Source organism: Liolophura sinensis, chromosome 12 (genome assembly GCF_032854445.1).
Source record: "Liolophura sinensis isolate JHLJ2023 chromosome 12, CUHK_Ljap_v2, whole genome shotgun sequence".
NCBI classification, from domain to species: domain Eukaryota; kingdom Metazoa; phylum Mollusca; class Polyplacophora; order Chitonida; family Chitonidae; genus Liolophura; species Liolophura sinensis.
Genome location: NC_088306.1, coordinates 10,088,140 through 10,103,655, shown reverse-complemented (window position 1 = coordinate 10,103,655; position 15,516 = coordinate 10,088,140). Strand labels below are relative to the sequence as shown.

At 37.1% G+C, this 15,516-nt stretch overlaps 1 protein-coding gene across 1 annotated transcript in view; it reads left to right on the top strand.

Annotated features, from left to right (window-relative positions):
• The window catches only part of LOC135479073 (general transcription factor IIF subunit 2-like), a 53,516-nt gene that overhangs the window by 9,907 nt on the left and 28,093 nt on the right, over nt 1-15,516 (top strand). The gene's annotated exons all lie outside the window — the stretch shown is intronic.

Genomic DNA, 15,516 nt, shown 5'->3' with positions numbered 1-15,516 from the left:
CCACATGTGGGACTTTCGGTAGTTTGTTCATGTGTGTTGTGTTAACGACTTATAAAGTATTTCATCATACAGAAGCACCTTTAAAATATTGCAATTTTTCTTAGTAAATTACGCCATGATTTTGATGACACAGTTTACCGAATCTGAAAATTGAAATGTATATTCACTGAGCCTCAAGGCGAGTTTATGTGTAAGAAAGGAATGTTATATTGGGAGCATGAATGGAGTATGAAAAAAACCCCTCAGCTCTTGTACTACTGTCCACATGGCTGGAATGAGGATAGAGGTTGTCTTAAATTAGAAGAACTACAGTCGCATAGCTGCAAAATTTGTGAGGAGAATGCTTTTGCCTTAAATTTATCATTAAACAGTGAGAGTTATCTCCCATTGATCATGAGTTACTCCCTTAATCACACACTGTGGTTTCACATACATGTGCATGGGAGATGATATGATGTGGAGTTAGTTTAGCTAAAGGAGGACGTGTTGGTTGAGAATGGATTTATTACTACCTGTTTAAAGTTTCACCAATTATCCCTTTGTACCGTGACAAATGTATAGAGGCTTGAATTGTAATTCTGTTCCTGGATATGTTCATGGATACGAGATCTGAAACTTTGCAGACGCCTTAAATTTTCATTCACCACAGCATTGCAGGAGATTCTCTCCTGTTTCATGTTGAGCTTTTTTATGTATAAATGAGATGTCTTAGTTTTGCTCTACAAACAAAACACTGTATGTGTGAAAAATTGTGGTCTCAGAAATGAAAGACAATTTTAATATTCATAACTGTAATAATACATGTATGTTGTTTGAATTAAGAAACTTTTATAGTGATTTTGCGGAAAAGTGTTTTCTGTAGTTTTCTGCTCTTTGACGTTCAATTTCACAATCACTTGGAACATGTAGGAGATTCCGAACCCAGCATGTTCTCATGATGATGGTATGGTCAGTGCAGTGATGGACCATGGGGTCATAGGGACTCAAGAACGGAGGCCTTATTAAACAGGGCATCCTGGCCTCTGGATAGGGGAAGTTTTGGGAGGGGTGGGGGAGGAAGAAGGTGAAGAGGGCAGCTGTTTACGTCCAGGTTTTAAGTTGAACATCTGTGAATACAGCCATCTACATGCACATCTACCCTAATTCTTCAATCTTCTCAACCACGACTGCGACCACTATTTTGGAACATTCTGAGAGATATATCTAGTGTAGAGAAATAATCTGCAGAGTTTTATGAAACTTACATATTTAGTAATACAAACACATTATTTTTGGTGTCATTTTCATAATAACTGTATGCATAAATTTGACTGAAAAAAATACTTTGGCGGTTGAAAAGGTTGAAACTGTATGTAGTATGTATACTGTGGACCAGAACATTCTTTATACGGGTTCTACTGAACATTTTGGGTGGGTTTATTGGGTTTAAATTAATTTGATAGTATAAATCAGTCTAAAATTTCAGAAAACTTGTGGATTTTTCATTATATATTCATTTAGGGAATATACAAACATTCTATATTTTTCAGATTCTGGCATGATGTTGCTGAATTCAGATAAAATGTTTTCGATCTGTCCAGCAGTCAACACAAACTGTTTGTTAAGCCTTGTTCAGATTACCCTGGTTCTTCTAATTTTTGTGACACCTGGCCTGCTATTGTAAGGCAATGTACATGTACTTGTAGGAGAAATATTGAGTTTCTTTTTTTTTTACAGATGGTTAGTCTATCTAAGGAACAACATACTCATGTCTTTACTTTTCCAGAAAACTGGGAAAGGAAGATAATTCTTTGCTTCAAATCTACTATCATCTGTCCTAAAAAAATATTAGAAGAATTAGGGTGATATTATTGACCAAAATCCTAATACTAAAGCAAAGCTCAGTCAAATAATTTACATTTTCCTGTGAACTTGAGGAATTTATCTCAGTCTGTTTAAGTTAAAGGGTAGCTGTCTGTTTTCATTAAAAGACACATCAATCAAACAGTGAGTATGTAATTATTCTCTGGTAGCTCTGTCAGCTTTAGCCTATGAAATGGGGTTTAAAGAGAACAGTTTGGGCTCAGTCTTGACCACAACCCTGCCTGACTCAGTCCCCTGGGAGCAGAGGGGTGTGGGGGTGTGGGGGGGGGGGGGGGTGGGGGTGGGGGGAGAGATAAGGTGTCTGGTTGCCACTGCCAGATGGTCTGTTTGCCCTCTGGCTTCTTATTAACCCCTTCTTGTGTACAAGAACTGTGTACTGTGTAGACTATAACTCAAGCTTCCAGTGTGTATTAGTGCTGGGTGCATTTCACACTTCAGCATGCAGCAGAAAGTAGTGTAACAATGATTGTATAAATGTAGATGTGGGGTTTAGTTGTCAGCTGGGCATATTTTCTACAAACCATACCTAAGATATTAAATCAGGAAGTTGTAACTTCCTCTCTTGGCGTTCAGCATGAAGGAGATAGCGCAATGACTGGTTGAACCGTATCAATATAATGGCTCGGGGGGGGGGGGGGGGGGCTTACTTGCCTTTGGTAAGGCGTCTCAGTGAAGCAGCACTAGATAAAAGAGCAGTGGAAATCTGTCCTGCAACAAGGAGGCACATTATATGCACTCTAAGGATTCCTTCGTCGTCATATGACTGAAAAATTTTTAAGTATGACGTTAAACCCCAAGCACTCACTCACTCACCCACTACAAATCATAAAATGAGCAGTAAACTGTGAAATGAGCACTGGTATCACCTGATGCACAGACTTAAACACAGGTTGTAATCCTCTAATAATTAAAAAAATCAAGAAGTGCTGAGTTGATTTTCTGCTGAGAGCTACCGCTGGATAACCAGGTAATTACTACACCTATAGTCATTGGTAATGTAAAGCTATAGCCATACACCTACATTGTATTATAATTTGACCAGAAAGTTAATACATGTGTCTGTGTATGTATAAATTATGGTAGAATGGGTTAATGTTTTTTTTTTTCCATTTTTTTCATCAAAGGTTTTAAAGACAAAATTCAAAAACAAATATTCAAGGAAGAAATAATGCTTTTCAATACTTTTTCAATGTATAAAAATTTGACAATTTACTGTTTAGCAATTTAAAGATATTTTAAAATGGCCATAGGCATCATGGTACTAGTAATTTGTAATAAAAGGATGATGAGGGTATGCAGCTGTGAGTGAAAGCAAATCCAGGTCAGAGGTTAAATGCAAGGAAAGGCTGATTTCCTGATGCCTTGTGCCAGTTGGCAAGTTGCCAGATTTAAGGCCTTTATTGTGAAGCTCAGACATGTGCACTGGGCAGCCTACTCTGCAGTGTGTAGCAGCATTGTAAGCGTGCTTAGAGCCGAGTCCAACTGCTGCCTCTCAAACTCCAAAAATTACATCATATTTCATGATGTCATTATACTGACCTTTAAACAATGAAATTAACATTTTTTTTTTTTAGGTGAAATTTGTTCGTATTCAGTTGATACTTGTCATAAATGTGTGTATAGTTTCACTTTGAATATATCAGTCTGTTTTTTTCATGTTGGTGCAAAACACCAATTACCCAAAGCAAAATCAACCAGCACAGTTTTGTTGATGTTAATTAAAGCAGCAGCTTTTAATTAGTATGAGCTCGTGAATGGGTTGACGCTGTCTATAAGCCAGGTTTTTTTTCTTCGATCTGCAATCTGTATCTGACAAAGGCCAGTGATTTTCCAGTCCGCAGCAGCACGTCCACCGATAAACCTTACACTCATCCAATAACCGAGATATATTGGGATATAGTGGTAAGACGGAATTAATTAAATTCTTATGCTAATATATCGACATTTCTTAAGTAACATTTAATTATAATCAGAACTAATTTTGTTACCATATGCAAATACATATGAAGAATTAATTTGAAAATGATTTTGAATCCCACATGTATTTTGTTGATACAGCCATGCATGTTTTCTTGACCTAGTCGTCCACACATAAACACAACTTCTGGTACATTTTACACAACGTGTAGCTGTTTGCCTTTAAAATGTCAATAGTTTGTAGGTAATTGCCTGATTCAAAGATTTTAAAGACGCAAAACATGTACAAATTGAAACATACCTGTGTAGAATGTTATAGGAACCTAGAGTTCGCTACTCCCTGGTCACAGAGCTAGAAGTCTGACATATTTTGCCTCCGTGAAAAATGGTGGTATATATTTTGATATGTGTAATGTAAGCTACCATAATTCCACAGTCTTTTCGCACATAAAGGGGAAACTTTCAGTGCAGTTTATGCACTTTTTCAGTGTGATTTTGGGGACAAAACTACAGGGGTTGGATTGGTCCATAGTACAATTCTTCAACCTCAGATGTTTGCAAGGTGTTTATTCTGGCATATTCTGAAGACATTATTCTGTGTTGACTGATAAAATTATACTTTTTGTAAAGTACTGAAACTGGCCAATCCAGCCATTGAAATTTAGTCTCCAAAATCAAATTAAAAATATAAATAAATTGTACAGAAAGTTGCTCTTTCATATGCGAAAAGCTTGAAGAATTGGGGGTAATAGAGATTTATTTATTTATTTATTTATTTATTTGATTGGTGTTTTACGCCGTACTCAAGAATATTTCACTTATACGATGGCAGCCAGCATTATAATGGGAGGAAACAGGGCAGAGCTTGGGGGAAACGCAGAACCATCCGCAGGTTGCTGGCAGACCTTCCCACTTACGGCTAGAGGGGAAGCCACATGAGCTGGACTTGATCTCACAGCGACCGCATTGGTGAGAGGCTCCTGGGTCATTACACTGCGCTAGCGCGCTAACTAACTGAGCCACGGAGTCCCCAGTAGAGATGTAAGCCTGAGAGTTTGTCCAACCTACTAAAATGTTAAGAAAAATTACATACATCTTATATCTGTTATATGAGCCATTGTAATAAATTAGTCTGGGCAGCTGGCAGGGTTTATTTTTGGACGCACTTATTTCTGGGCACTAGCATCATTTGAGTAAACAAATCTGGTTGGGATATATCTGCTGTCTCTATCTATTGTCTCATTTGCTGTTGCAGTAAACATTTTAAGATAAAATTTAACCCTGAAGAAATGAAAAATTTGAGACAAACCAGAATGGTACCAATGTTTGTTCTTTTGTCAAGCCTGTAGGTGTGAATCTATGAAGTACACATTTAGAAAACTGGAGGCTGATCTATTTTTAGGGTGGTGATCTTTTCTTAGAAGCGTCATCTGCCAAGAAAACATCTGCGGTAGATTTGAAAGCTTCCTGTGGATTACTGCTGGTAGGGCTTTGAATTTTGACTGATATGGTGGATGGTGTACTGTACTGTAAGTGAAGTTTTGATGTGGTAAAAATGAACAAATACAAAAAACGAAAACATACATATAAAAATACCTCTCACTCCCGGTAGACCCAAAGTGTTATGCGCATGAATTAGTATTGTACTTACTTATACAGATGTCATGAGAAACGTACTTAAAGGGTATTCAACTTTTAATATGTAATAATTGCTTTTATTAATTTTTTGGGGTTAGACAGGGAATTTTTACATTCCCCTACTCTCACTGTTTGTGGGGCCTTTGTGACGGTAAGTGGTTGACGACTCTCATGTCGCAGTCTAACTGTTGTTCATCACTTCTCTTCCACCAATATAGTGTTACATATCTGTGTGCCACACATGAGAAAGTTCACCACTGAAGTGCCAAAGGTCAGTGGTTTAACGCAGGCACTGACTGTTCTCACTGTTTGAGAGGTTTTGGTGACTAAGTGATTGATGATGCTCGTGCGACTGTTTGTGCAGTCTAACTTTTGTTGACTACTTATCTTTCAACAATATAATGTGCATACCTGTAACGTAACACATGGGCAAGTTCATCAGTAATGCACCAAAAAGGTCTGTGGTGTAACCCAGGCCTCTGCTTTCCTCCATCCATAAAAGTGAACATGTTCAAATAAGTGAAATATTGCTGAGTGAGTATGGTGTTCAGTCAGATGGATAAATACATGAGTAAAATATGGCACAGTTTGCCTATGATATAAATGATAAATCTGGCTAAATTGTGTGCAGAATCCCTGGGTCTTGTTAAAAATGTGCCTTAAAGCAGTAATCTGACAGCAACCTGCAGATGGTTGGGGGTTTCCTTCGGGCTCTTTCCCCGGTTTTCTCCCACCATAATGCTGATCGCCTTCGTATAAGTGAAATATTCTTGAGTACGGCGTAAAACACCCATCAAATGAAAAAATAAATAAATAAATTAAAACAGTACACATGTACACACATACACTTAAGGAAGTGGTTAGTTGATGAAGTGTGCATCTGTTACTGGTTGGGGTGTCCTGTCTGGTGTCATTGTACGGTGGCTGATTCTGACAGGTGCATGTGCGGTGTCTTACCCATGTAATTTCTTTTTGAGCCAGCAATCTATGGTTTTAGTTTGCTCTATTGCCATATATGATTGTTCAGTAAGGTATGTGCACCCAAATTAGTGAACTGCTCAAAAGCACCAGCAATGTGTTGAACTTCACTTGAAACCTGCTTTATCATTGCAGCCGGAGGGATGGAAAACACAAAATATAAGGATAGATCCGATGATTAAACATGCATTGTCATACAACTCCAGTGTTGGATCTGGAAATTTTTGTAAAGCCCTTATTTGAATTTTTGGAAAAGTTTTGCCTAGCACAAAGTGGTATAACAGATCAAAACAGCCAGGGGTTTGGAGGCCACAGATTTTGTGTATGCCATTTTAAGCTATTTCTGTTCTTATAATAAGATCTATAACACTGGCATCTAGCACGTTATTAATCCTAAAATGAATTTAATACTACAAAGATTATTAAATATGTCTGAATATTTAAATACTTCCTGGTTTTGCTTTGGTATACAATAATTGTGCAGGTCATTATGATAGGCTGTGCATACAGGAAACAACCGATGGCAGGTATGATAAAGATTGATACAGTATCAGTTAACTGACAGTTTTTATTGTGTAAGACCTGGGTACATGTGTGTACCTGTATTGTACTATGTGTGTACCTGTATTGTACACCTATGACATTTATGTGTTCATTATCAGATACTGAAACTGTGACATTACATATGTGTGAGGAAGATTGACAGTTTAAAACAGGAATGCTGGCAGATGATCATGGTATTGAGTTTCATTTTTTTCTTCCATTAAATACATGTAGTTCGCTATAAACTATAGTCTGTTTCAGTTAATTTGGGGCTTTTATTCAGCTATTTGTGAAATTGGTCGTATTCATTACCCAAATTGCCTTTTTTGTTATTCATCACAAGCTCTACAAATTGAGACGTTGGACTTCCGTATTATTTTAATGAAAATGCAGTTAAAATATGTTTTCTAATTCATGATGTTAAACTCTATAGGCTTGGTTTCGACATCAAGAACTCATGGCCTCAGATGATATCATAATTATTCAAAAACCTATCAACGTGGGGTTAAGTGCCACAAACAAATGACAATTTTGGGAGCTAGTATGACTGATTTTACAGATAGCCAGGTGTTAGTGGCAAGTTGAAAGAAACAGACTATAGTAAAGGTCTGCTGTCCTGGAGACATGGTTTTTTTTATAGACTTTGTGTTTCTTGATTCTTGGCTTAAACCCAACAATTGCTGAGGGCAAAATTAAGAAGCGAAACACCAAAATCAATATTCTTTAACACGCAACAACTGTGTTAGATGTAGTTTTGTTACAGATTTGATCTGTATTTGATTGTTATTGTTTTGTAATATTTCATACAAATGTCACACGTCTGTGCCAGCTGTATGACCATTCATGCAACGTTTAGTTGAAGATAAATGAAAGCTTCTGTATATACTTAGCCTGTTTTCATTGGTTCTTGATGAATTCCAGGCGACAGCTGCATGCATTACTTCATCATCACTGCATGGATATCAATGTTACATGCATTACTTTATCATCACTGCATGGATATCAGTGTTGACGATTAAAATGTAACAGAGAGGATGTATGATATATGTATCTTTAAAAAAAATGGCCAGTCATATGCTAGAGTAAAATGTCTTGGCCAGAATTTACCTTCTTGTATTTTGGATTTAGAATTTGTTTTCAAGTAGAGTTGATTAAGAATGGCTTGATAAGATGAGCGTCTTATTGTGTAACCAGACAGACTGATCACTATCAGTTATTAATTGTTAATTTTCTGCATCATACACAAAAGAAAGAGTGTTGAGTATGGCAATTAAAAACATCAATAAGATAAATAACTAAATGAATAAGAGCTTTTATTGGTGACTTAATACAGATTATTAATTTCGTAAAAAAAAAAAAGCTGACCTAGCTTCTGTGTATTCATGCGCAGTAAACCTAAACACAGATCACATCTTTAGTGGAGGATACATTGAATCTAGCTGATTTTTTTTCTCATTCGTGTGATTTGCGCATATAAGACTGTATTTTTCGACTTATAGGGTCAACTAGTATTATTTTACGTGCTGCATTGCATGTAATCATTCCATATCAGATGCCTCATTCGTTCAAAAGTATGGACAGTTTTGCTGTGATGCCATAGCTGCTCTGAGCCAATCATCAGTACATTTTTTGGTCATGTGACCTGAGTGCTGAAGGTGAAAAAGAAGTGAATTTAACCTAGGTGAGATCGGCATTGAAAATGATTATAGCATAAAAAAAAAAGAAAAAATGCGGCTTTTAGGTTTGAAATTCTTTGTGGAAAAGTATAATCAGATTGTATCTAGCCTTGAGATAGGATAGTTTCAATGTCTTGTCAAACTTTAAAGTTTAGGAATCAGCAAAAATTAACATTTCGCCAATTTAGCTCCATCTTATTTATCACCTCCTGCTCCTTGCGAAGAACTCGGTTGCTCAGAACTAAGAATACATGTACGTGGTATATATATTTATCAGATGAGGCCAAAATATAGTTCACCAAAAATCTATTCACCAAAAAAAAAAGCTATAACTCTTGTAATAGCTATAAAAAAAAAACAACATAATAAATAAAAAAAAAAAAACAACACACAGGCCAGAGATACGTCATGAGTTTAGAGAATACCTTTCATATTTTGCGGAAATTTGTGATTTAAAGGTTGAGGACTTAATTTCTTTTGAATTGCTGAGAGTGCAAACATTTTCCCCAGACATATAAGTATAAAGAAGGAATTTATTTATGTATTTATTTTATTGGTGTTTTACGCCGTACTCAAGAATATTTCTCTTATACGATGGCAACCAGCATTATGGTGGGAGGAAACCGGGCTCGGGAAATCCACGACCATCCGTAGGTTGCTGGAAAACCTTCCCACGTACGGCCGGAGAGCAAGCCAGCATGAGATGGACTTGAACTCACAGCGACCGCATTGGTGAGAGACGCCTGGGCCATTATTCTACGCTAGTGAGCTAACCAACTGAGCCATGGAGGCCCCGAAGGAATTTAAAATAGGAGGTTTTAAAGTTCCAAGAGCAAGAGAGAAAGAGCAAAACACTATGCTTTTTGTAACACAAAACTTAGTTTTTCTCCAGAAGCACCTATAGAGTAACATGCCCACTTATCAGCTTTTGGCTCCCATTGGGCAACATGTATGTCATTCAGAAATGTGTGTGGTACAGACACTATGCTTAGTGTTCAAGATGGTATCATGAAGGGGTGAAAACTCTACAGTAAATAAGATGTGAGCTCCTTGCATATTTGTATGCATTTTGTGGAAGTCACTGGCAAATTTTATAATGTGGGAACAGAAACAGCACAAATGTAGATCTTGGCTAGCGACCTGCGTGTTTGTGGTGCTATATTGATATGTGAAAAAGTTACATTGCCTGTCTGTTATTTTTAGCATGATTACACTCTACATCTAGAATTCCTTGCGGTAGTTTTGGTAGAATGATAACTTTTACTTCATTGCACCTCGAAATAGCCGAGAAAGGAATTTACAATCGCTTTTCTTAGAACTGAGTGCAGGCCCTGTGCCATCTTTCCTGTGTGAGCTATAAATAACACAAGCTGTCCATGTGGGGATAGCTGGAGGTTCCTGAGGTTGGGGGGTGAGGGGGATGGGAGGATGCTTGGAGGCTCCATAGGGGTCCCCCATAGATTTCTCAGGCTGGATGGACTTATTGAATCATGTAGTAGATATACAGTAGCACATTACAACCATACAGGTTGTGTTATTTTATAGCTGTTTTACAGTGTTTATATTTAGCCTACATTCTTTGTTGTCTTCTCAGTGTATGGACTGGTGGAAACTGTGTAAACTGGACCAAAACAATTAACCAATTTATCTTATAACTAAAACCTGAGAAATGTCAGAATATAAGGTCACTTGTGTATCAAGGTTTATATAAATGGCACAGCCAAACGCAGGGCTTTCAAACAACGATTCCAAGTTACGTGAATAATTTTATTTTGTGTTTCATAGATGAGTGGTCACAATAATATCCAAAAATAGAATTAAAGTAAAATTGAAAACCGTGGTTTGCTGATGATAATGTTTGAGATGATTAACCTCTTTTCCAGGACTTTCTTATCATGTAAATATATCTCTAACAAGAACCATTGCTGGGACAGGACTCACTTCACCCTAAGTACATGATTGCTGAGTTTTAATTTTGTTTTCATTCCCTTCCCTGACATTGAGAAAAAATTCACTCTGTAAAACAAAATTTTGAATTGGTGTGGCCTTAAACAGGATCTGCCCAAAAAGCAGGACTTGCCCAAAAGTAAGATCTGCCCAAAAAGCAGGATCTGCCCAAAAAGTAGGATCTGCCCAAAAAGTAGCATGTCACTAAGACATTACCTCCTCTTTATGATTGATAATATACATAAATTCAGCCACCTGTATTAAGGCTGAATGTGACCTGTATAGACCCAATTTAAGCCATCAATTTTGTAGAATGTTTTCACTGATATCACAGCTAAAGATGGAACGAAAAATTTATGCATGTGGAACACTTAACTTCAGACAGAAACTTGGTAAGCACACTAAAGCTGTCTTGTATGCTACGAGACATGTCACACCTGCCACCAGACATCACTATTGGACACTGTAAAATCAGTTATATCTGACAGTACTGTCATGGTTAATTATTGGCCTTGCAAATTTTGAAAAACCAAAAACTTGAAAGTAACTTAAAGGCCTTAAACTTGAAAGCCTGCAAAGTTAGGGATTTATGTATTGTACCTGGAAATTAAACCTTAATTGATAGAGAACCAGGTTTGTACTATAGAACTAAGCTGAGCAGATACATGTAGTATTACAGAGAGTTATGGCACTATATTAAACATAGACGTCTTTTTTACGAAAACAGTTTTGGGAAATATTACTTATGAAGTTTTTGTGAAAGTGGCTAGTGTAGTGTATGTATTTATGAAATTTTGCCTTGAAAAAGCCTGGAAATTTGACTCCTTTAAGGTGTTCTGATCATGTAAGCTGGATTCAGAATACCCCCCAAAAAAGTTTACTCCAGGACTCAAAAATATGATCATCTGTGTCTTCAGAATATATCAGTGATCAAATTTCCCTTTTATTGTATGACAAGTTAAAGCCTGTCAAGGTCTGGACATGTCAGAAAAACGCATACAAGAAGGAAGGTGAATGTACAGGCGTGTTAGAAGCCCGTTTGTATCTGCTCCAGCAGGTCACTGCTGATCCCTGAACACTGCTGCTGTGTTTGTTACCCGGGTAAATCCACCTAGCCAGCCCTCTGATCTCCGCTGAATCCAGCTAATGGCTGCAGATCAGGCCTACCTGTTCTACCTGCATGATGAGATTTTCCCGAACTGGCTTTTTTTTTTTTCTCTTTGTTTTCTTTTGCAGCAGGTAAACCTGTCCAAGGTTGAAAGAAGCAAGCAAAGTGTTTATGTACAGTTCAAAATAAAACTCGTAGCATAGTAAACATGTAGGTATAGAATAATTGCATACATTCTGGAGTGAAATGTAATTAATACACATCTGGCATATTTAATCGTAGTACATGTACATGGATGTATAAAAAGCCCCATGAAGCTGGTGTCAGTTATTAAATTAAGCAAGGATTGTGGTAGTGTTGCAACTCACATGTAAATATCCTCGGGGTGGGACATTTACACTTGATTGTTAATTACACGTTCAGATGAAAGTGTAGTAATGATCTTAATTAACAGATCTAATCTCGGCTTTGAATGAAAATGTGAAATGTGCGAGTGAAAGGCTGTATTGTTTACGTGCATCATCATCCCATTCACAGGAAAGAAAGATAAATCATTGTTGATTTATTTATTGATTGGTGTTTTACGCCGTACTCAAGAATATTTCACTCATGCGACGGTGTCCAGCATTATGGTGGGAGGAAACCGGGCAGAGCCCGGGGGAAACCCAAAACCATCCGCAGGTTGCTCGAAGACCTTCCCACGTACAGCCGGAAAGGAAGCCAGCATGAGCTGGACTTGAACTCACAGCGACCGCATTGGTGAGAGGTTCCTGGGTCATTACACTGCAATTTTCGTTGTTGAGCCATGTGTAATGTGCAAATGCAGAAAATTTGTCAGATAGCTAGAAATGTACTTGATATAGAAATGCAGGATTGCTGTGTTTTCTCTATGGATGAACATTCCCGAACGTTGTCAATTATAAGGAATAAATTAATGTTCCTGATTATGGCTTATATAAGACATGATTTAATTTTTTTTAAAATTGTTGTGATGACATGAGATGTAGTTTAGGGGTATAAATTGTTAACAAACTGGCATTTTAATAAGGAAATTATGTGTAATTACCTAGTAAAATTAATGGAAGTACAGGTTATCTTTCCCCAGGCAAGACAGAGTAAAGCTGATGTACCCGTGATCATATACTTGTTATGTTCAATCATTTCCTTATAGCGTGAATAATGTGTGAATTCTGCAGTAGATACCCTAAATGACCCCAATTTTCGCCCACAAGAGTCGAGGCAAATAAAATATCTGAAACATTCTTTTGTCCAGCAGGATATCATAGTGTCTTCTAAATCAGCCTTAAAGCACCATTCTGCAATCATTAGGACTCTCAGAATACAGTAAATTGGGCAAGTTAATCACAGACGAACGTTTAGGTCCTTAGAGTATGTTAGTTGAGAGAACAGATAATTTCATTTTGGTGTTAACTTGAATTGGTCCTCCCCCCCATCCCCCACCCCCCAGTCTAGTCAGGTTAGCAGTTTGCAAGACCTCATTGTAAGAAAAATTCATGGTTTTAATTTAAGTACAGATCAGGAGAAAGTGGAAAATTATGTGAATATGTGAAGTATGAATTAATAGCCTAATTAATCCTATAAAGATATCAATGACCATTAATTGTGTGAATTAGGTGTGAAATTTTGCCCAGGTTTATGTGAATGTTCATTGTCCAATCCCGTCACTAATGGCTATGCAGAATAGCATTCGATAGAAAATGGTTGCAGACCTATTTTCAGCTCGCCTGTACTTTAGCCGCTTATGTCATGATACCTTGAGCGTCCGTGTCGGTGTCTGCGTCCATGAACAGGGAAAGCAATGCTAAAGTAAATGTTAGGGGTGATACCTTAAAAAAAATCCTGCATGCATGTAAAAGTGGCGTGTTTAACATACATGTAAAGCACAATGACAGGATGGGGATATTCCATCATTGATACTCTGTGTGTATAATAATAGGTGTAGAATACAAATTCATGACTTCAATGCTGTTTGTATGGAACTGAAGTTTTGCATTCATGTGTCTCTTTCACTACAGACAAGCTCTGTTTAAGTTGGCAGCTGAATTGGAGTAAAGCTGCAACACCACAAAGGGTAAATAGGGCTGTACGTGTACATCATGTCATCAAAATCTTATGTGATGACGGGATCATGATAAAAGATGCATGTTATGACAAACTCTTGATGACAGGCTCATGTGATGACAGGCTTGATGATATGCTAATGTGATGATTGGCTCATGTGATGACAAACTTGGTGATAAGCTAATGTCATGACACTCATGTAACAACAGACTTGGTGATAGGCTCATGTAATGACAGGCTTGATGATATGCTAATGTGATGATCGGCTCATGTGATGACAAACTTGGTGATAGGATAATGTCATGAGACTCATGTAATGACAGACTTGATGATAGGCTCATGTAATGACAGACTTAATGATAGGCTCATGTGATGACAAACTTGATATGCTAATGTGATGACAAACACATGTGATGACAAACTTGATGATAGGCTCGTGTAGTGACAAACTTGATGGTAGGCTCATGTGATGACAGACACTTGTGGTATTAATACCATCCCTTACCTCTGGAAACATGTGAAAAGTACAATACAGTATTTGCTTTTGCTTTGTCATAGTGCACACCTTCTCAGCAAAACAGTCTGTGTGATTGATGTAGGAGGTAGTTTGTCTAAAAACAGCTGAGTCATGTATCAGAACACAACTGCATGCTATCTCTATCTCTTGAGGATATTTTGTAAATATTGTTTACATCTAGTGATAGCTTTTTGACCTCTGTTTTCCATTACATTTTGTTTTCTGACGGTGCACATACATGTACATAACATGGACCACAGACTACATTTCTGAATGAATATGAAGCGTTGTTGGCAAAGGATTTTATAGTGTGTTTTTATGTATATATTTTGACCACACAGACATGTTTGTAGCCAAAACATCTATTAAAATGTACAACAGTGGTTAGATCATATGTTGATGTTGATGTTACCCTAATTCTTCTAAAATTTGGAACAGATGTTAGTCGTGTTGAAAGTAGAGTATTACATTTCTTTCCCAGCTTTTTGGAAAAGTAAAGATCTGAGTGTGTTGTTCATTAGATGGTCTAACCATGTGAGAAAAAAGAAACTCAATATTCCCGCTAGAATTACATCTTTTTTGGCTAAAATGAGCAGACTCGGTCTCCCAAATTTTAGAAGAAATACGGTAATGTACATTTACATGTAAAGGTTAGTAACTGTGTGTCACACTTATCAAGAAGATTAAAAGTTTGATTATTTGGCTGTTGAGCTGTCTGTAACCAGGGGAGTTAAATGTGCAAAATACAGTAATAAGATTGGTCAGATGGACAGTAAGAGAAAAGAAAATTGTAGGCAATACGACTGAATCAACTGACTGGTTTTTCAGAGCAAGTTTTAGATAAAATTTATTTAATTAAATGTCGACATTGCATGCCCATGGTCTGCATTTACATGTTGTTTGCCTAACTGTGTACATATTACTGTAGCGTGGAACCTTTACACCCTAATTAGACCCTAAATCTTCAACAAATTTCACCACATACAAATGCATGTTGCGGCACATTACAGGAATGTTATCTCATCTGAACAAGTTATTTTATAATATTTCTGCCAAGTTCACATGTATGCTTAGCTGAAGAAAGCAATTTAGTCTTCAAAATATTATTAATTATGTTTTCAAATTATGTCTGAAGTTGAACTTTACTGGTTAAACTTGTTAGGGATTTAGGGCATTCAAGTGCTAAGCTATTGGTATATGGACAAGATAATTGTCAGGAAATTGTCCATAATTATAGATGGTTTACT